The 22,611-nt window shown below is 48.5% G+C and overlaps 1 long non-coding RNA gene across 2 annotated transcripts; it reads right to left on the bottom strand.

The window, feature by feature from the left end:
* Positions 1-2,360: 2,360 nt before the first annotated feature.
* On the bottom strand, positions 2,361-11,094 carry LOC114059732. Of its 2 annotated transcripts, none has more exons than XR_003571723.1 (3): positions 10,809-11,094; positions 8,528-8,648; positions 2,361-2,883 (listed from the first exon to the last, which is right to left on the bottom strand). It is a non-coding gene; the product is annotated as an uncharacterized LOC114059732 (long non-coding RNA). The 2 variants fall into 2 exon arrangements; XR_003571722.1 differs by lacking the exon at positions 10,809-11,094 and adding an exon at positions 10,312-10,472.
* Between the last annotated feature and the right edge of the window lie 11,517 nt (positions 11,095-22,611).

Raw genomic sequence — 22,611 nt, 5'->3', positions numbered from 1 at the left:
AGCAGAGGAGGTGACTGCCCCAGTGAGGTGGCACTGAGTGGTGCTGCCTCAGAGGTGCTGGTTGGCACCTGCCAGTGGGTCCTGCCCTTAAGGCAGGGGCACATTCAACCACTAGTGGTGGATGACATCACATCACTTCTCTGGCCATTCCTTCATTTTCCTAAAATTACTGTTCTTCCCAAACCAACCGTTTCTCTGCACAGCACATGGGGGGCTTTCGGTCTTACTGCAATATGAAAACCACCAGGAAAAAGGATCTCCAGTTCCTGGTGGGAATGGTGAGAGGAGGTGGGAGGGCAGCTTGGGGTAGAGGGGCAACAGAGCTTGAGGTCACTTGGCAACAGCAGCAGCAGCAGCAGTGGCAACAGTGGCAGCAGTGGCAGCAGTGAAAGTCACTGCATCGGTGGCAGCGGTGGTGGCAGCAGCAGCAGCAGTGGCAGCAGTAGCAGCAGTGACAGTCACAACAGCAGCAGCAGCAGTGGCAGCAGCAGTGGCAGCAGCAGTGGCAGTGACAGCAGTGACAGTCACAGGAGGCCAGGCACGAGCTGCAGCAGCAGGGGCTGAATGCCTGGACACATGTTTGGAGGCTGTCACATACACATGTAATAAAAGCCAGTGAGGTGGATGTTCCAGTCTGTAACCCTCGTGTGTGCAGTCCAAACCCTGTGTTTCCAGCTTGTTTGCCTTTGGAGAGCTGCTCAATAGCACTGCTTCCCTCTGGCTGAGGAATCACAGGCATCCCGCCCACGCCACACAAAACCTGGCATTTCCAATCACATCATCTTCCTTCTCATTTTTAACAGGAAAAGAGCAAAACCAATGCCAAACCACCTCAACATGACATCACTAGCCAGACACGGTTCATCCACAGCTCCTGCAGCTGATTAAAAGTTGCTGTGGCCTACAAACACCCCACCTGAATTGCTACTGCTGTGTGTCTGGGTCAAAGCTGTCCTAATGCAGCTGCCACAGCTGATGGTCAGTAAAACAGCTCTGGAAAAGACAGAGTCACTATAATTTCTTCCATGTTTTTGCACAAACAAAGAAGCAACTCTGATTTTTTGTGAGCTCCAGCTAGGCCCTGCTGTGTCTGTCAGAGGCTGCTCTGCTGGGGCTGGGGAGGGCAGAGTTTTGGGGGGCTCCCATACGAAGGGGAGCAGCACAGAGGAGCGAGCAGATGGGCAGATGTTCCCCTGAGAAGATGCTGGGTGTGAGGAACCAGCTGCCCTGGTACACTGATATTAGGAATAAACAGGTGTTCTTCCGAAGTTTGTAGTGTGGTTGCATTTGGTGGTGGGAAGTGACAAGTTAATGGTTGTTCAGTTATCATTTACAGAGACGTGCAGTTTGCCCAGAAACAAGGGGTTTTATCAGCAGCAAAGGATCAGTAACCTCTATTTTGAAAATGCTGAGGACCTTTCCTCTAATGACCACAGAATAGGGGATACATTGTAGAAGTGTCGGGAAGGCTGTAACTCCCGAGTATCTCATCCACGGGGAACCGGGGAGAGACCTGCATTTGGGGCAGAGGGGATAAAAGAGGCTGCGACCTCGATCAAGTTGAGACACCTCACTGGGGATTGTCTAGTGAACTATCCCTTTTATTCGAATAAAAGTTTTAGTTAACTCCTCTGCCTCCTGGCCATTTTTGAGGCTCTTAATACCACAAATATATTTTTCAGAACACTGAAGTCAGGGAAGCTGATGTGGTCCTGGCTCAGGAGGCAGCACTGGGGGATGTCCCCAGTCCCCACCACAGCCAGCACCAGAGGCACCCACTGCTCCAGCACCCCAAGGGAGTGAGATTATAACTGGCTGCTGCCTCCTGGCACAGGCAAAGGCCCCAGGAGGGGAGATTCCCGCCTACCCTGCTCTTGTCAGTGTCAGCATTCAGGAACAGGCATGGTTATTTCTCTTTGTTTTCCATTTAGCTCCTGTTTATGAAGCTGAGTGCTTGCAGCTCCGACAGGGAACATGCCAGGAAATGGGGAATGAAGGGTTCCCACACATGTCCCTGGCTGGAGAGTGCAGCAGTGATAGCCAGGGCTCCACTGGACAAAGAATGACCATGAGCACCTGAGCAGTTGAGTCTGTTAAAATATAAAGGAAGAGGAAATTCCTATAACTGCTTATGAACCCACACCCCAAACCTTGGCTTCAGAGTGTATTAGAGATTTAGAGACAGCAGAAAGGAGGAAATCAGCATGACACCATCAGCTTTTCCTAAATTTTATTATATCCCAGTACATTGTAAAATATTTTACCAACTCTGGAAGTGTTAACCATCTCTAGAAGTGTTCAAAAGGCATGTGGATGTGGCACTTGGGGATGTGGCTTAGTGGTGAACACAGCAGTGCTGGTTTAATGGTTGGACATGATGGTCTTAGAAGTCTTTCCAACCTGAAGGATTCTGTGATATTTGAGCTTATTACATTTTTACTCTTTTTCCTGATGTCTGACTCAGAATTTGAGAAAATGTAATGCTGGCGTTACTGGAGAAGAAATGTGATGTGAAGATAATTTTAGTTTCCAAAGAGCCCGCTTCAAATGGCTGTGATTTTGCTTTCAGCCAGTGCAAAAAGTCAGCCTGACACCTTTTGTTAAATAATGCATAACGCCTTGGCTGCAGGCAGAGGTCTGGCACACAGCCCTGCCCCCTCAGACCCTGCTCAAGTGCTATTGAGTGGCTTCCAGTGGATTACAGGCAGGGAGTGGGCTTTGTCCTGGCTCCTGCACAGCCAAACGTCATTATTTTCCAGGAGAGCCACTCTGCTGATGGAGCTTTGTGTTATTCCATGCAAATAATCTCAATCGGAAGGTACCCGCTGCTCAAAGCACTAAACTGAACATTCAACTAACTGTCACTGCCATTATCTGACAAACCTGCAAAAGAGGAAAAAAGAAAAAAATAACCAAGCCGAAGGGCAGGATTGTTTGGCATGGAAGCATTCCTGGCTGTCACCTCTCTGTCTCTGCTGGCAGCGTGTCTGCCAAGACCCTGGAGCCCAGTGGTGAGAGAGACTGTCCCACCTTGTCAGGTGGTACCAGGTGTGCTGTGGCTGTGCCCTGCCTGCCGTGACACCTGTCAGGCTCCCCTGATGGGATTTAAACACGGCATTGTCTTGTCTGATTCCAACAGAATCAGTCCTCAATCTGCCTCACTTAGCATTTAGCGTGCAGAAAAATCGACGTAGACACACCACCTCAGGTTTTCTGTCCCCTCTTGCAGCACTGACAGTGCTCCCCAAGGGGAATATTCTGCTACTGCCAGCAGCCTCCTGGGGGAAGGCAGGTTTAGCAGCAGCAGGGTTGTAGTGTTGCCAGATGAAGCAGCTCCCATCATCCAGCTGCCTTGGGAAAAGCCAGAACTGGCTCTCATTGTCGACCGTGCTGATGATGAAGTGAGAGCAGCTGTGGGCAGAACTGGGCACGTGTGTGCCAGGGCTCAGGTGGGAAGACACTGCTTTTCCTGGGAAGTTGCTGGGCACCCTCTATTTTTTTTTGTCACCAAACACTTTAAGATACAGCTACAAAACACTCTATCGATGTCCACACCTACACTACAAAAATCCACCACCACTGCTGGGTGTCCTGAGGCAGCCAGGTGTGGGGAGGGTGGTAGAGGCACCCTGAGTACTGGTGCCCTGGAGACCAGCCATCAGCCAGGACAGTCTGTGGCTACCTTCCTCCTGGATATCACCTACTCTTGCTCATCTCTACACATGGACAGCTCAGTCACGGCACAGCCCACTGCTCTCCACAGGAGGAGACAGGTGGTCTACCTGCAAAACAGGGAGAGCAGCCCAAGCCCCACTCCAGGTGGAGGAATGCGCTGAGATTCCTGTTCCCCACCATAACATCCCCCCTGCCACAGCCACCCACTGTCCTCAGTGTCCTGCTGTGCAAGCCCCAGTGCCAGCCCAATGCCAGCCCATCTACACAGTACTGCCCTCTCTATCAGCTCCTATCCATCATCTTCTTTCAGCTCCCTGTGGGACTGCAGGAGCTGGAAGCAGGGACACAGAGCAGTAGTGCAGAGCTGCTCTCCTGTGCACCCTGAGCAGGGCAGCAAAACCCCAAAGAGCTGGCAGAAAGGGACTAGAGGGCCAGGGTGGGATGTTACGGCAGTCCCTGGGGCCACATGGATTCACAGCATTGATCGAGCTGCCATAAGAGTCCCCTCCGGGTCTGTCTAAGCGCTGGGATCATGGAGCTGCTGGTCATGCAGTGATGGATGGGACACAAGGCCATTCCTCAGAGCCAAAAGGAAGGCAGAGTTCAAGGGAAGGTGAAGGGTGCAAAAAAGAACGGGCCTAAAGCAGTGGGTTAACCTCAATAATTGGTTGGGATCATGTATTAAAAATACATCTATTGCTGATAAGGGATCTGCTCACAGGAATACTGGTTGTGATTTGCATGCCAAAAGTGAGATGAGATGAGATGAGATGAGATGAGATGAGATGAGATGAGATGAGATGAGATGAGATGAGATGAGATATGAGATGAGATGAGATGAGATGAGATGCAGTGTCTTTGTCCCACACTCATCCAGCAGCCCCTGAACATAGACAGGAAAAGGGACTGTCTGCTCTGCAGGAACAGAGACAGGATTGGGGAGTGCTCCATTTTTCTAAGGAAAGCTGCTGAGCTACTTAACCCTTGACAGGGTGATCTCAGGGTCTGGAGCAAAAGTCTGACGAGCATAGGCTGAGGGAGCTGTGGGGAGCTCTGCCTGGGATGAAAGAGGCTCAGGGAGGACTTCTCACTCTCTCCAACTGCCTGAAAGGAGATTGTACCAACATGGTGGGGGGTGTCAGGCTTTTCTCACAGAAAACATGAGTTAGGATAAAAGGAAACAGCCTCAAGCTGTGGCAGGGGAAGTTTAGAATGGATAATAGGGAAAATTTCTTCACAGAAAGGGGGGGATCAGACACTGTAACAGGCTGCCCAGGGCAGTGGTGGAGTCGCTATGCCTGGAGGTGTGCAAAAGGTGTGTGGACGTGGTACATCCACATGCCATGGGGACATGATTTAGAGGTCAGCTTGGCAGTGCTGGCGGAGTGGTTGGCCTCAATGATCTTAGAGGGCTTTTCCAACCTAAACAATTCTATGATTCTATGAGAGAAAAAGAAGTGTGTAGCAGAACCCCATGAGCATCTCTCTGTAGGGCATCACAACGAGCAGTGACCACCTGCACCAGTGACTGCACAACACTCCCAGACACATGGTGGGATTGTTGGGTTTGTCGTGTGCAGGGCCAGGAGCTGTAGTTGATGATCCTTGTGGGTCTCTTCCAGCTCAGGACATTCTGTGATTCTCTGAGCTGCCTAACCCCAACATTCTTCCTGCACAGATCTCCACGTCAGCCATGCTGGCACTGACTGCCTGTGCCCGGGGCAGCCTTGGGATCGGTGCTCAATAGCTGGGACACGGCTGTGACTGCTGGGAGAGAGGAGACACGGACCACCCTGCTGCAGACAGTGCTGCAGGTGCCTCTGCCCTGGAAGGCCATAGGAAAGAGACAGGGAATATTTTCAATCACATATTGGCATCCTAAAGAAGGAAAATTGGACAAACCCTTACCTATGGAAAACTTTTGCCAGTTACCTCAACCCTCAGAGCACGTGAAAGGTCCCTGGTTATAGCGGGCAGGGGATGGGAATGGGGCAGGGGCATCTCTGGGCCACCTCCGCAGGTCCTGCCACCTAGCCAGGCAAGCAGAGTGCTGGCAAGGATCAGTTAAGGCACAGACAGGGAGCAGGCCGGGAGTCCCTTTTGCTCTGGGCAGCAGCTGCAACTGATAAACCCTTCACCCCTTATTTTCTGCTGAGGACAAAAGCCATCAACAAAGTCTTAATTAAAAAACAACCATCAAGCAAAAAGCACAGCTAATTGCTTTTTGACTGCAGAACAAAAGCCCCTCATCTGCCTAATTACACCACAAAAATGAGAAGAATTTAAACAAGAATTATAAGCAATCACAGAAGCTAGGAGAGGAGTGAATGCCTATGGAAACCTGGAAGCAGGGCTGAGCACAAAGACTCAGGCAGCATCTAGAAGAGGGGGATGACAAGGAAAGTATTTAAGGCTCATTATACTGAGTCAACTGGCTGCTCCTCAAGTACCCTCTTGCTCAGGCAGGCGCTCCAAGCACCCATCGTGTGCATCCTGGTGAACTGAAGCTCTCCAGTACCCTGGAGAAGTCCTATGGATCAAAGTCATGGTCTGTCTTTGGCAGGTGGGGGAAACTCATGAGTCATTTGCCCACCAAGGCCATCAACCCTCAAATGCTGTCCCTACTCAGGGAAAAACACATTTCTCCCACCTCCTCTGCCTGAATCACAGCTGGATGCTCTGCAGGGTGGACGGCCACACAACATCTCCTGAAAGCAGAGCCTCCCCACGGGTGAGTGCTAAAGGCTCTCTGTGGGCTCGGCAAAGGTCAGGTTCACAGAATCACAGAATCTCCTGAGTTGGAAGAGATTCCCAAGGATCATCAAGTCTAGCTCCTGGCCCTGCACAGGACAACACCAAGAATCCCACTATGTGCTTGAGAACACTGTCCAAACACTCCTTGAACTCTGGCAGGTTCCTATTTGGATGAGGAGATGAGGATGGAAAAGGATGAGAGAGCTCTGGGCTCTGTATCTGAAGGATGGAAAACCCAGAAGAGAACCCAAGTCCTGCAGCTTACCTCCTCCCAAGCCCAGGGCTGTGCAGTGGCCCACCGAGGCAAGGGGAGCAGCCTGTCCCTGAGACAGGAGGATGGGAAAAGGGAAAAATAATTTTGGTGTGAGAAAAATCAGCAGGGGAGAAAGGAGGTGGGGAAACAGGATGAGGAATGTAGATTACATTGAAAATCTCATGGTCTTCACTGGAAGAACAAGTCCTGCGCTCCCAAGGGCTGCAAGGAGACAATGACCAGGAAAGCTGGAAACAGTCAAATTAATATTTCCTTACCCAGAGGATAGTTAACCTACTGTGCCAGGAGGTCCTTATACCAAATACCAGGTGTCAGACTTTGGGAAAGGGGCTCATGACACCACAGGGTGCATGGTCCAAGGTCCCTCCAAAGAGAAGATTCACTGTCATCCCAAGGCGCTGGATTCCCCTTGGATAGCCAGGTTTCAGGAGAGCAGGGACACAAAAGGACACACTTGAGCAAGAGGTCGTGCTTCCCGGTGATCAAAGCACAAGACCATTACAGTCCACAGCACAGGCAGGTGCAAACCTTTACACAGGTCACTCTCCTCAGTCACTTCTTCCATTGCACCTGTATATGCAGCTCCCACTGCCCTGGAGGGGCAGGCAGGGCTCTCAGTGCTCTGTACCCATGAGTTACAGGGAACCTGCCCTTTGGGCTGAACCCCTGCTCAGGTCCCAACCGGCCCCAGATCCAGCATCAGACATAACATTTAATACTGATTATTCCTACCTGCAGTGTAGACCAGGAGACCGTTCTCTCAGAAATGCCAAGCACCACGTGCGAATCAATAGTTCATTTCTTATCATAGGGACTGGGGAGGGAGAGACTGTCAACATGAGGAAATCAAAGAAAATGCAAGTGACACAGCAACAAGTCTGAATCAGCCCCATGGCACCAGCTGGAGGTCGGAGCAGCAGAGGGACTGCACGTCACTGTCAAACTTGGAAGTGCTGGGAGATGAGAAAGCAAAGCTTTGTGTTTCAGTGGACCAGTGGAGTGGGAGATCTGGTTTGGCCCCACGCTGAAGATGCTCCAACCTCAAGACCCCACATGAAGTTCAGACATGTGGCTGCAGTGCTGCCAAGGTGCCCTTCATTCCAGGCAGGCCTTTTAGCAGGAGTAATGATCCCACCTTTCATGAACAAATCCCTATAGGTTTCTAAAAGAAAGGAGTTGCTGGAATATGTCTCAGACCCCAGAAATAGCAAGAGGGAATTTGCTAGCCTGCAATTAAAGATTTTTCAACAGTAAAAGCACCCTCACAGGATCTGGGATGATGACATTTATCCAGTCTTGAAGTCACTGTTTCGCAATGTGCTGGCAAACACAGCCAGTTGCACCAAGGGATGCTCTTCCAAATTTGCTATGTCCATCAGGTGACCAGGAAGGCCCCTGTGCCCGCTGACACACCCCAACCCCGTAGTGGGGGGTGACTCTCCATGGAAGGCAGAGCCACTGAGCCTGTCCCATCAGCAGGCATGTTATACTCCTGTAGGAAAGTCCACCTAGTGTTAAACCAGTCCTGACAACTAATTGCTCAGCTGTCCAGGCCAACAAACTTGAAACTCCTTTAGTGTTGAATAACAGAATCATTAGAGTTGGAAAAGCCCTCTAAGATCATGGAGTGCAACCATTCCTCCAGCACTGCCAAAGCCACCACTAAACCATGTCCCCAAGTGCCACATCCACATACTTTTTGGAACACTTACAGGGATGGTGACTCCACCATTGCCTTGGGCAACCTGTGCCAGTGCCTGATCCCTTTCAGTTGAATGCTGAGTTACCTTGCATCAGTGACTCCTTTTGGAAATTCTGACCTACCTGGCTGTGCCAAAGGCAAGTAAGATTTGTAGGAAATCATGTCTGAACCATCTGTCTTGCCTAAAATCTTGTGCTGTGCTGTATTTGCTCTCAGTCCTTAGTAGATGCTCTGCACAGTGGCCTGGAGAGGGATGACCAAAATAAGCAGATGAAGTAACTGAGCTTGAACTCAACTCCTCCCTTGATCCCCAGGCTTGATGTGGCTCTGGACACAGGAGAACCACATCTGGGGATGTATCAAGTGGAAAATGCTGGAGAGCAGAAAGGGTGCCCATGAAAGTAGTGTATATTTTTCTCTTGAGGTTTTTTTTCTACAGAGGAAATCAATATATACAGTCAAAATTAAAATGAGGATAACAGCAACCAGCAGCCAGGCTGTGGTCATCACTCTCTGAGTCCCTCTGGCACCCTGGGTACAACCCAGCACTTTGCTGGCGTGTTACTGCTCACTGCAGTACGCACAGCATCCCTGTCGAGGTGCTCAGGCACAGGAGAGTACTGGCCTGATCCAGCTGTGGGCAGCTGCAGTCCCATCTCCTGGACAGACAGGCTGGGATGCAGGAGAGCGAGAGTCATGAAGGCCAGAGAAGGAAGTCAAGAGTGGGACTGTGGGAGAGTTTAGGGGTCCAGAGGAGTAGGCAGGTATGGGCTGCGAGAAGAAGAATGGGGCAGCTCCTGGCTCCAGCAGAGAGGCTCATAACTGAGACTCATCCATCCTAATCTGCCCCTCCTTCTTCCTGCTGCCCCAAACATGAGGGTTTGAGTTTACCTAGGGCAGCAGTGATGCTATTTCTCATATTTCTTGCAAATCTTCTTCTGCCTCAGCAAACCAGCACTGGCTTATGTAAGAGACCTCAGGGATATTTGCAGGAGGCAGAGGCACTCCAGCAGGCAGGAGGTGTGTTTTGTAACACTGCACACTCTGCAGGGAGGCTGGGGAGGCAGGGATGCTGCCAAGCAAGAGCCAGTGCAACAGTCCCGGAGCTGTGGTGGCGCTTTGAGGTCCTTTTTTCTGGAGAAAAGAACAAACAACAAGAGATGGAATTCTCCTTGCCAGCTTGTACCTAAACAAGATGCCTCTGAAAGGGGAGAGTTTGTCAGCAAGAGCACAGAGGTTGTCACAGCCCCAGAACCTGAGGGTCTGTCTGACACCTGGCAGGACTGTTTGTCCTCAGCTGGTGTGCTTGGGATGCAGAGCCAGAAGGGAATTGCCAGTATCAACTCTTTTGGTTTGCACATTTTTATTCAGCACAGCATCTCCTTCCTCATCCCTTACCTCAGCCACCCTTGCCACCAAAAACTTCCCACACGTTCCAGACAGCACTGTGTCTGCTGGGTTGGAGGCACCTTACCAGCAAGAAGAATCATAGAAACCCAGAGTGGTTTGGATTAGAAACGACCTTAAACATTATCCAGTTCCAACTCCTGCCATGGGCAGGGACACCTTCCACTAGACCAGGTTGCTCAAAGCCCCATCCAATCTGGTCTTGAACACTTCCAGGCATGGGGCAGCCACAGCTGCTCTGGGCAACCTGTGCCAGGGCCTCCCCCCCCTCATAGTGAAAAATTTCATTCCAATATCCCACCTAACCCTGCCCTCTGGCAGTGGGAAGCCATTTCCCCTTGTCCTGTCACTCCGGGCCCTTGTCCAAAGTCCCTCTCGAGCCCTCTTAGAACCTTCAGGTTTTGGAAGGTACTCTAAGGTCTCCTTGGAGCCTTCTCTTCTCCAGGCTGAACAGTCCCAATTCTTTCAACCTCAAGAACCCAGCAGCACTTGTGCTTACCGTGAACACACCAGCAGCTGTGTCTGAGGACTCCAGGGGAGCAGCTCTGACCTGTCTGGTTTATTAAAAAACTCATATAAAATCTTTGCCATGTTTCAGTTGACCCTGATAAAGAAAGCCTGGAAGAAGCTCTGGGTACGTCTTAAGGCTTTAGATCTGGGGGTGGTTACATTGTGGGACTGGTTATATTCATCATAGGATGTTGATAGGCTCCAACACTCAAGGTCACTTGGGATCAGACTTTGTTACATGTGTGTATGCCTCTTGTCTGACCTTATTCCAGACAAGCCAGCAGGAACCAAATTAACCCCATCCCTGGAAGTGTTCAAGGCCAGACTGGATGAGGCTTGGAGCAACCTGGTCTAGTGGAAGGTGTCCCTGCCCATGGCAGGGAGTTGGAATGATATGGTCTTTAAGGTCCCTTCCAACCCAAACCATTCTATGAATCCGGGGATCCCGGACACTGCGACATCAGGGCGGCACAGGACTTCTTTTACCAGGGAGATGCTGGGTGATGCTGGGAGCTCTGTAACCTGGACCTGTGATCCTTCTGTGCCTGGAACAGCATTTGTGGTTGCAGACACATGCCCAGTTCTCGCTTGCTATGATGCTCCATGGTGACTGTAGGACCCCCATGTAAGAAATGGGAAAGGATATGAACTGGTTTGGGAATTTCTCTTTGCTCAAGTGACCTTTTGTGGCTGGGAAACTTAAGTTTGGAAGAATGTGTGGGAATAGGGACATTCTCTCTTTCCCTCAGGCTGTTTTTTGTCAGGACACACAAAACAGGCAAACCCTTATCAAGGAAAGTGCTTGCAAGCTAAATCAAAGCATTCTTTTGCTGCAGATGGGGAAAGGGGAGAAGAGAAGGGGAAGAAACAGCAGAAAAACAGCCCAGAGAGCAGTATGCGCATGCCCTGGGCCTTTGACAGATGTGACAAGGAGCCCAGCTTGGGGTGAGTTTTTTCTTTTCACCTAGCTGTGAGTTCTGCAGTTGTATGTATAGTGTTTCTGAAATAAACTTAGTTTGACTCTCAAAAGCCCATGGCTTAGCTCTCTGGTTACCTGCACACACAGTGATGCACTGGTGCTGGGACCAAGTCATGGCAGCAAACCAGTCTCCTGCTGTGCAGCAGTCCAGCACCTCAGAGTTGTGCTGGGAAAATCTTGTTGTGCACAGGGAAATCTTCTCCCCCAGCACAAGGAAATCTTCTCCCCCAGCCAGATTTACTCTGCTCTCTCTACAAAGGTAAAGACAGAAATGTGATGTAGAAAACAAGGACTCATTGAGCAGTGGTTGTAAAATAGGTTGTTACAGGGGTGTGGACAACTTAGTATCCCCCTATCTGCACTTACAGAGGATAAACAAATCCAAGCCAGCCTTGGGGGCTGGTTGTCCAACCTGTTCTTCACACTTTGTTGTTGATGGACTCCATAAGGCTGGGATGTAAGAGCTGTTTGGAGCCTGCAGCACTACCAAGGGACTGTGAGCCAGGCTGCTCTGGGTACATTCCTCTGCAGTCCCTCTAATTCAGGAGTCTGGGTATGCTGAAATGTGGAGGCAATTTGCTCTTGTGTATGGGATCACTGAATTTCAGAATTATAAAAACAGGAGTCACAGCAAGAATAAAGGAAAGGCCTAGTGGAACACTCACTTGGATGAAGTCAGGTATGATGTGACAGCAGTGGTGAAGGGAAGATGTAATTCCTGTTTATCTTCCAAACACTCTGCTGTTTTTGCACATCCTGGGCTAGCTTTAAAAGCACCACACTATTAAGAAGGCCTGTGGCAGTTGCTGAGCAAGATATCCTGCAGGAACAATACCTGAACTCCCTGGAAGAGATTCTGGCTGGTCCTTGCACCAAGCCATGCAGCCCCTAGCCCGACTTAAGTCCCTCTTACATTCCTCTGCTTTTGGCATCCCCCTCACGCCATTCTATATTGTGTTGGAGGCAGCCCATGCTAAAGCCTAGGATTTATTCTGTTTGCATACAACTCTTTGAATTATAGATTTGGTCTTTGTTATTTCTGTCTCCAATTCTTCCCCTACGAAGTGCATCAGTCACTATGGAAACGATTATTGTGTTGGGATGAGCAATCCTCATGACAGCCCTGAAAACAGCAAAAAGTCAGTACATTTGCTGCACCTTTTACTTAGTTCAGTGAGTTGCTAATTAGCTCTTCCCTTCAAAGTGATCAAAATCACCAATGATCTGGAGAGAAAAATAGAGCTTTGACTGGTTGCTTTGATCATTTTGTTCTAACTTGGCATGAATTGGAGAAACCCAATAGACAGTTTCTGGAGCACTAATCACCATCTACTCCTCCATGTAGGAGGACCAGAGGACCAGCTGGATGCAGGAAGCTCCCAGCAACTCACAGCATCAGTGCTCGAACCACTGAGCAAAGGAGAGAGCCCAGCAGAGTCCCAGGGCTATAGAGCTGACAAAGTCATTGCAGCAGGGTTGGGGGGTTTAAGAAGGCCAGTGGCACCTGGTTTGTACCAGCACTAGCGCGGCTCAGGGGGGACCTTCTGACAGGAGCATGGAGCCACGTGGGGATTGGGCTCTGCTCCCAGGGAATAAGTGACAGGATGAGAGAAAATGGCCTTAACTTGTGTTGGGGGAGATTTGGATTGGAGATTAGGAATAATTTCATCATAGAACCTGTGGTCAGGCACTGGAACAGGCTGCCCAGGATAGTGGTGGGATCACCATCTCTGGAGGTGTTCAAAAGATACGTGGATGTGGCACTTGGGGGCATAGTTTAGTAGTGGGCTTGGCAATGCTGAGAGAATGGTTGGCCTCACTGTTCTTAGAGGGTTTTTCTGACCTTTATGATTCTAAGAGAGAGAAAAAAATAACAGGGCCCCACAAGCATCTCCCTGCAGGGCATCACAATGAGCAGTGACTGCCTGCAGCAACAACAGCATTGGCTCTGCCAGGTCTGACTTGGCTGGATCCCAAGGCCTGCTCAGATTTCTGGAAGGACTAGATGGATCCAGGGGTGAGAGCGAAGAGGAGCCTGAGCAGGGCATCTCCTCCTTTCTCTGCCCAGTGGGAAGAGGCTCAGATGAGGATGCTCCCAAAGGAGAACCTGACTGGCTTCTCAAGGGCTGCTGAATGGGAGATGCAGATGAGCACTGCTGGGTCTCTAGTAAAAGCTGATGGCACAGGGCCAGGCTCACATCAGCAGCCAGACAAGCTCTTTGGTGTGGTAAGGAACAGACAAAAAGAGGACTGGGAAAACTATCCTGATCCCAAATCACTCTCAAAGAAGCTGATGTCTCTGCAAGAATAAATTCAGGGAAATCCTCTGGATTGTGATAAGCCTGGATCTGCAGTATACAACAGTGAAGACCAAATTGTCAGTGGGATGGGACAGACTGAGCTACCATTGCATTTCTCTTCTTTGTCTCTACACGGGGAGAGCTTATTACAGCTCAAATAACAACCCTGTAATTAATCCTTCCTGCTTTCTCTATTCAGCATCATCACAGCAGTGATTGGTATAAACATTTCTGAAGGTTAGAAGCAGTGCTACACTTCCCATCACCTTCCCTAGGAGCACCTCCCGCTGCAGGACCTTGCTCTCCTAGTCCATCCCCTTGGCTGCAAAGGCAGCCCACTGTTCCCACTACCTGCACTACCCTGGGCTGTCACCTTGGGAATCTTCCTTCCCTCGGCACTCCCACCCTGTGGAGAGCCCAAGGGATGGCTGGGAGCTGCCTACAGCCCAGTGCCACAACTGGGCACAGCCAGGTCCCAGGGGTGGCAGTCTGTGATGTGTCATGTGGGTGCTCATCCCTGAGGAAAGAGCTTCATTGAACTGCTACAGTTAGAGAGAAGCAGACTAAATAATCTATTTCCCATCCCTTCCTGGCATTCCAGCATTATTAAAAAGTGCTGATGTCTCCAGATTGATACCCAGGAGGAGTTGCAAGGGAGGTCACCGGTAATCGCACGCAGACAGGCTGGTTGCTCCTTCACACAGCTGAATGAGGCGTTCTGACTTCTCCCCTGTGCATACCTCAAGGATTTCCTATCCCTGAGAGGACACATGGCATTTGGGGTCCAAGCCAGTTTCTGACTCACCTTCCCAGAGCTCTCTCTGTCTGGGCACAGGAGCACAGGGCTGACTTGCAGATACCCCACTCCAGTGTCTGTATTACCTAAAACACGTTTTTCTTCCCCAGTGTCCCTCCAGGCAGTTTAATGTGTTTTTAGATTTAATGCCACCATTTTTCACCCTGTGCACTCTGTTTTTCTCTTCACATGCCTGTATACACCCCACTGTATCTGCCTGTGCTATGTGTTTTGTACAGGGACTGTAAGCCAGGGCTTCATTCAGGTCTGGCCCAGGGCAAGTTTAGGTGCCTCCTGCGAGGTCAGACTTGCTGTAAGGACTTGAAGGCCAGATTCAGCCGACCATGTTACACCTAAATTTCAAGGCTTCATTCCCAAGGACTGCTATGAAGAGGTGGAAATCACTGGAACAGCTTTCAGATGTGGCCGATGGGGCAATTCCCTGATATAGATACTGCCTCCTTAAAAGGGTTGTGTCTTCCCCTGGTAATAAGGCATTCCCTGGGGCTCTCGTGATCATCACCAAGGCAATGCCCCGACTGTAAGGCTGGGGGATATCCTGCTCCAAGATTCAGCCCAGCTGCCGACAGCTCCCTGTTGTAGCAAGATTGGATGCAGTGGGAAATCCCTGCACATCACCCACAGCATCATATATACAAAAGATGGTGAGGTCACCATAATGATAGAATGAGTCTTTCAAAGTACTCTGTGCCATCTCATGGAAAATCTTAGATCCAAATCCCACCTCAGCTGAAACCCACAGATCTGCTCCCTGTGGACCCAGGAGCTCGGGCAATCTTCTGCACTGCTGAACCAGGCAACATCCAGGTGCCAGGAATGCAGCCAATTCAAATGTCTTCGTGCCACTTGGCAAACGCTACATCCATGGTTTTTATTTTTCTATGGATGCATTTTAGGTTTTACTGTTAAGAAAAAATTAAATATATAGCTTAATAAATGACACCCAAACAATCTTTTACCTATGTCTGTACTCACTGAAAACTAAACCATTTTCATAAACAAGCTTGTCAACAAGTTGCGGGAAAAGGTAAAATTAAGCCATAAATGCAAACCTTTTCTTCATATGAACATCTGTAATGCCTTCAAAATAGAAGGAAATTAAAAACCAATCAACTCAATAAAATCAGGGTAGGAGCAAATTAACAAACTATTCTTACAGAGGTTACCCTTTCTTGAAAAGTCCACAAATAGGCTGATCTCCTGCTCTGTGTCATTTAAAAGGTACAAAAGTGTTCTCATTTCAGTAGCACTTTCCATCCCAGGTAAACTCAATCCAAAAGGCAGCTCAGGTGTGCCAGCAGTTACCTGCACCAGGGCTGTTCTTCCTTTCAGTACTGTGTGCTGTTAAATCTCTCTTTCACACATGGCACAGCCCAGAGATGTTTCTGCTGGATTTACCGGGTTAATTCTGAAGTCTGATCACATAACGCTGTGGCAGAGAAAAATAATCTCAACACATCCAAATTCAAAGCCCAAAGATATAACCTTTGTGGAAAGCAGTTTGCACTGCTGAGAATAAATCTCTATCTCTGCTCATGTATAAAGATCTAAGAATAAATTATTTGATAATGTTTATCCTTGCAATGTGCATGAAAGTACATAACTCATTATATGTCTGGTGTTCAGGATAAGCAGCTGAGCGCTGGCTAGCTGCATTCTTGACTGGATAGAAATGCTCTGAGGTCCTACCATGGTGAATGAATTACTTTTCCCCTTCCTGGGCAGTGATGGGTCACTGCCTACAAGCCATTACTAAGCCCAGCCCACTCTCATGTGCCAGGAATGCCCTGCTGCTGGGTTGTTACAGGGTCTTCCAGCCTTTCCTGGATTTATTTGCCTCACGCTCCAGGCCAGAAACCCTGGTGCTGGCCATGCCAGGCTGGCACTGTGTCGATGCACTGACTGTTTCTGGAGTGATGGGCAAGGCACAGCATTGTGTACCTACCCAGAGTAGGCCTGTGCACTGGGACACGGCACTGATAGCTCCTGGGTGGCTTGGCTGGCTTCTTCTCACACCCTTCATCACCTCCTTGCTTGCCTCCCTCTGCTCCCACCCATCCCCGGGGTCCCCCAGCTCCAGCATGTGCAGGGACAAGGATGGGAACTGGGGGCAATGGGGATGTGGAACTGGGTGCAATGGGACCGGGTTTGTTGCCTGTGCTAGTTTCTACACCCCTCTGCTGGGCAGCCAGCACAATCGCTAAAGAATGTGGCAGGAACTGCAGAAGGAAGGCTGGCATGAAAGGGAATAAAAACCCAACATCTTTTTAAAAATGAAAATGCCAAGAAAAGAAAGTGATTTAATTACAATTTCCCAGTGTGGAAGATCACCACCAGCCCTGTGGCCGGTCAAACTGAAGTCCATGTGAACATCCCCCATGCCAGCTCTGCCTGGGGGAACAAGATCAGATCTGTGATTTTCATCAGGAGAATCCTGAAAAAAAAAAATCAAGCCGGGAATCCTTGCCCTGATCTACCAGATATTGGATATCTAGAAGACCTGCATAGCAGGCACATGAAAATAATCACTTATCTTTTACATTTTCATAAGGCAGCAAAGGTTGGGGATTTGGGCTTGGAGACATCCCGGATCAGAAGTTTCTAAGCTCAGGCAAAGGTTTCCCATGCGTTCGGTGACATGACCTCAGCCTTGCACAGACACTTGATCACCCCAGTGGAACAGAGGAGAGAATCCAAAGTGAGAAAACTTGTGGATTTTCTCCCGTGAAAAAGGGAAAGCAAAAGCTGAACATGCAAGCAAAGCAAAACAAGGAATTCATTCCCTATTTCCCAGGGGCAGGCAGGTGTTCAGCCATCCCCAGGACAGCCAGGCTCCATCATAGTAAGGCTGACTTGGGAAGGCAAATATTATCACTAGAAATACCCCCCCTTTAATTCTTCCCCACACTTTTTATACTGTTTATATTTTTTATACTATTCCAGACCATCTCCAGTCTGGAATATCCCTGGGGTCAGTCATCGCAGCAGTGTCTCTCCTCAAGCTACTCACTGGTAGGGTGAGGAGCAGAGGCTGACACCCTGATTCTGTCAGCCCTGCTCAGCAGGAACTAAAACATCCCTGTGTTATCAGGACTGTTTTCAGCACAAATCCAAAACACAGCCCCATACAGCTACTGTAAAGAAAATTAACTCCATCTCAGCCTAAACCAGCACATTCCACACCATTTATGTGATGCTCAGGTCCCACGCTATCCACACAACCTCATTAACCATCAGCCACCTTCCCATTCTTTGATATAATACACAGATATCATTCCCCTAGTCTATGTGTAAAATAAAAGTGCCCTAGTCCCCTGTGTAAATTGCTCATAAAATGTCCTCAGATATTCACAGCAGTGTGCCAGCTGGATCTAGACCTTCCATGGTATATAGATCAACTGATTTTTATAAAAATACATAAGCTGAAATTACAGCCCTTCTATACAGCCCCCAAATTGCATAATATGAGAAATTTGGGTTCAGAGTGTAATTGTTATTTCTGGGCATAGACCTTCCTCAGGAGCAGGCAGGACCTCCACCTGAAATAGAGAGTGTGTGATCAGGCAGCAGATGCAATAGTCCATGTAACCTCATCCAGTGCCACTGGGGAGAAGAACAAGCACTTTCATAGCCCAAGGCTATCCATTTCTCCCTGTGTGTGTGAGCTCTACCTGTACAAACACCCACTCAGCCCCATGCTGGGAGCCCCTGCTCAAATGGAGGGACCATGGGGTAATGAATACACTTGCAGAAGAGAGAGAAAGAGTCTGAGAGCCAGGACAGCCCCCATGAAGCCGTGCTTGGCTGCTGTCCTGGACTGGGCACTTCAAAGACTATGCCCAGAGGGGACTCAAGGCATACAAGGACATTCCCTCATATTTTGCAAAAGAAACAGTGGGAAAAAGTCCCATCCGAGCCACTAATGCATAGACAGTGACAGTCAGTTCAGCAGTTCTCTACATATGTGTCAGGGGGTCCCATTTTGGTCCAAAGCCTGGGAGTCAGTGACTGGAGTATGATGTGATATGGACAAGGTGATGGGAGAGGGAAGCATAACAGCAACAGTCAGACACTTGACAACAGACTCTTGAGACACCAGTCTTGCAACAAACAGCTGGGACATAACAAATTCACGATACACATATTTTAGACTGTTTTCATAAGACATTCATATCTTCCCATACCTGCTGGTGGCATGGCTGGAGAAAGAACACGAATTTCACACTGAGGGCTCCTCTAACAGCAGATTACAGGAAATAATCACAAGCCAAATATTAGCCATCATCATCATCATCATCATCATCATCATCATCATCATCATCATGATGTCTGGGCTTCGCAAACAAAGATTTGAGAAGGGCTCTACCCATGCTTGCTACAAGCACGCTGATGGCTAAAAAGGCCAATGCAAGATAGACAAGTCTCATTGTAAAAAGCACAGCAGAAAGACTCCCTAGGTGGTATCAACAAGACGCGATTCTTTCTGTGTTGTCTTTTCTCCTCGAGAGTGATCCTGCGTGTGTTCTCAGAAGCAGCAGCAGCGTTATAGATGGTGTGTCTCCAGGCCTCATGATTGGAGGCCAGGGTAGACCAATGGTGATGATCATGATGGCCAAAGTGGAAAGATTGTTTCAGGCAGTCCTTGTACCTCCTCTTTGGGGCTCCTCTCTCACTGCAGCCAGTGGCAAGTTCCCCATAGAGCACGATCTTAGGGAGATGATGGTCCTGCATCCTGGAGACGTGCCCTGCCCAGCACAGCTGTGTTCTCAGCAGCAGGGCCTCAATGCTCGTGACTGCTGCCTGTTCAAGGACAGATGTGTTGGTCACATAGTCAGTCCAGTGGATGTTGAGGATTGTACGGAGGCAGCGCTGATGGAAGCGTTCTAAGAGACGCAAGTGGTGCTGGTAACTGACCCACGATTCAGACCCATATAAAAGAGTAGACAGTACAATGGCTCTGTAAACACTGATCTCTGTACTTTTCTTCAGGTGTTTATTACACCAAACTGTTTTATGGAGTTTTCCGAAAGCTCTCTATGCCTTTGCCAACCTGTTGTCTATCTCTTTGTCAATTTTACCGTCTGAGATGATGCTTCCCAACTAATTAAACTGCCGGACTGACTTGAGCTCTGATTTGCCAATGATGATATGGGGATGATGAAAGACTTCCTGAGGTGTGGGTTGGTAGAAAACTTCTTCAAGCTGACTTCCAGCCCAAAAAGCTCAGCAGCCTCTGCAAAGCAGGATGTTACACGCTACAGAGCTGCTTCTGTGTGGATGATGAGGGCAGCATCGTCCGCAAAAAGCAGCTCATGGACAAGATGATTTAAAGTCTTAGTATGGGCCTTCAGTCGCCTTAGGTTGAATAGGCTCCCATCGGTACGATATCGAATGTAGATGTGGCAGTGAATAAAAACACAGCCCTCCTGGAATGGTTAAAATGGAGAGTGACTTTATTAAAACTGAACAAGTTCCTATATCCAAAAAAGGTGCGGTTACAAAACATGAGGGGAGTAAGCACAGTCCTGTCCAATCACTTCAAAGCTTCTTTCTGGGACACCCATAATTGGTCATCCTCTCACAGGCTTCCATCAGGACTTTAACTCCCAGTGTACACCACGGCCATTACATAACAGATATCCTGTATTAACTTGCTCATGTAGATACGGTATCTACAACATGTAGATATGGTTTTCTTCATCAAAGTCTGCAGTGGCCCTTTGGAGCATCATGCTGAAGAAGATTGTGAATAAAGTTAGTGTAAGAACGCAGCCTTGTTTCACACCACTGGTTATTAGAAAGGGCTGAGAAAGTGCATTGCTGTATCTGACTTGGCCACGCTGATCCTCATGAAGCAAAATGATCATTTTGAGGAACTTGGGGGGACATCCTAATCATTACAAAATCTGCCACAAACCTTTTCTGCTCACAGTATCAAAAGCTTTGGTGAAATCAACAGAAGTTACATAGAGTCCTTTATTCTGTTCCCTACACTTCTCTTGCAGTTGTCTGAGAACAAATACCGTGTATGTGGTGCTCCTATTAGCTCTAAAACCACAGTGCCTTTCAGGTAGAAGGTCTTCTGAGATAGCAGGTATTAATCTCTTAGAAGTATTCTTGCAAAAGCTATAGAGAACAAAGTAATACCTTTGTAATTTGAACAGTCTGATTTATCTCCTTTCTTCTTATACTGAGTGATGATGACTGTGTCACAAAGGTCTGATGGTAGTTCGTCTCGTTCCCAACAATGCACCACCAACTTGGCCTCCATGCTTCCAAACTTCAAGTGGAATTCCATCAACCCCAGCTGCCTTGCCAGTTTTCACCTGCTGTACGACCTTAAGAGTTTCTCCCATAGTGGGGACAATATCCAATTCATTTTTCACCAGTTGTTGTGTAATGTACTGAATTGCTGAGCCTTGAACTACACGGCTGGTACTGAAGAGAGTCTGAAAATGTTCAGACCATCAATTCAGAATGGAAGTTTTATCTGTGAGAAGCATTTGACTATCTGCGCTGAGTAAAGGGCTTTGAACCTGGTGTGTAGGTCCGTACACTGCTTTCAAGGCCTCATAGAATCTTCTGTAATAACCCATCTGCACATAATTGAATCTTTTTGCTATATTGATCCACCACTTGTTCCGGATGTCTCAAAGTTTCTGTTGGAGCTGACTGCATGCAAGACAAAAGGCTGCTTTTCTTACACAGCAAGATGGCTGAGCAAGGTGTGCTTGGTGAGCAGTTCTCTTCTTTGTCACCAATTCCTGGATGTCTTGATTGTTTTCATCAAACCAGTCCTTGTTTTTCTTAAAAGAGAACCCTGAGGATTCTTCAGAGGACTGCAGGATACTGTTGTTAATATGTTGCCAAAGTCCTTCAGGAGGGATTAGCCCTCAAGAAGAGAGACAAATTACATGGGATACTTTTATTGGACTAATAGAAGTTAGTAGAAGATTACCAGAGCTCTGCTTCATATGTCAGAGATTATGATTAATTACAGATTCAAATATTTGTAATGAGAGATCAGAGCCTTTTACTCTTAAGAGGGAAAAAGCTCCAGTTGATGTGGCAGATTAAGCCAAAAAACTAATGCATTGGAGGGGCTTATCCTGGGTCCCAGGGGTTCATCTTGAGTCCCAGGGGTCAGGGACAGATGTCCCTTTGGGTGTGAGGAAAGCTATTGATTCAAAGGCTGAACCTTCTGCCACATGTGCTCATGTGTACCAGGAACAGGACTTCCAAGTCAAGGGTGTAAAATTAATATGACACAACAGAAAGAGGCCGGGGAAAGGGCCTGGGATCACTGATCTGGAAGGATGGAGAAGATAATTTGATCTTATCTGCATCTGCTTTGAGCAACCTCTACCAGCTCTCCTGGACTATGTGAGAGGTGAGGTTCATCTCTGGTAGCTGTGTCACTGTTTTGCAGCCAGTTCTTGCCTTCCAGGGTTTCCACCACCATAAGAGAAGGCATAAGACAGCACAGGGCTGAGGATATTTTACTTACAGCCAAGGCTGGTCAGAGAAGTCCCTAAATGGCCTTCTCCTTCTGGGCCCCAAGCTGGTCCTAGCCCAGCCACCAAGCACCCCAAGGTGTCAGGATAGAGAAAGAAGAAACAATGCGAAAAACACACCACTGACTAGGGGGGATGAACAGTGAAAAAGGTGTGAGAAGAAAAAATTTGCAAATGACTTGAGCGGGCACTTGAGGGGTATATGGCATTCAGTGAAGAGGCACCTTGAAGATACTTTATTCCTCCTCAAGGATGGAAACAGGAAAACAAAAGCAAATGGTAAGATGCTAATATAAATCCTCTGTCCCTTTCCACGTGGCCTCAGCAAATCTCACTTTGTTGCCACGTGCAAAGAGCTCTGAGATGTTCCACCAGAGAGGCCTTGTGCTCACTCCTGCTCTGTATGGCCCTGAGCTGAGCAGGCTGGTTGTCATCCACTTCCAGGGATGTTCTCCCCAGAAAAGGCAGTGATGTAAAACATCAGCTGTGGGCTGAGAGCTTAGAGACTGAATGGAGACAATCTTGCCATGAAGAATTTATTTTTCCTTGTTGGAATAGGGAAAAGAACTCCTTAAGAGGCATAGATGTTGAAATGAGCATGATCGACTATGGGAGAGCAGCTTTTATGGGCTGCAAGGAAAACATTGAAGGGCAGATCACTGGAGAAAGGCAGTTCCTT

Source organism: Empidonax traillii, unplaced genomic scaffold, assembly GCF_003031625.1.
Source record: "Empidonax traillii isolate 1590-97213 ecotype Southwest subspecies unplaced genomic scaffold, ASM303162v1 scaffold239:size738852, whole genome shotgun sequence".
NCBI classification, from domain to species: domain Eukaryota; kingdom Metazoa; phylum Chordata; class Aves; order Passeriformes; family Tyrannidae; genus Empidonax; species Empidonax traillii.
Note: the sequence above shows the minus strand (reverse complement) of the source record. Positions and strands in the feature narration are given on the sequence as shown.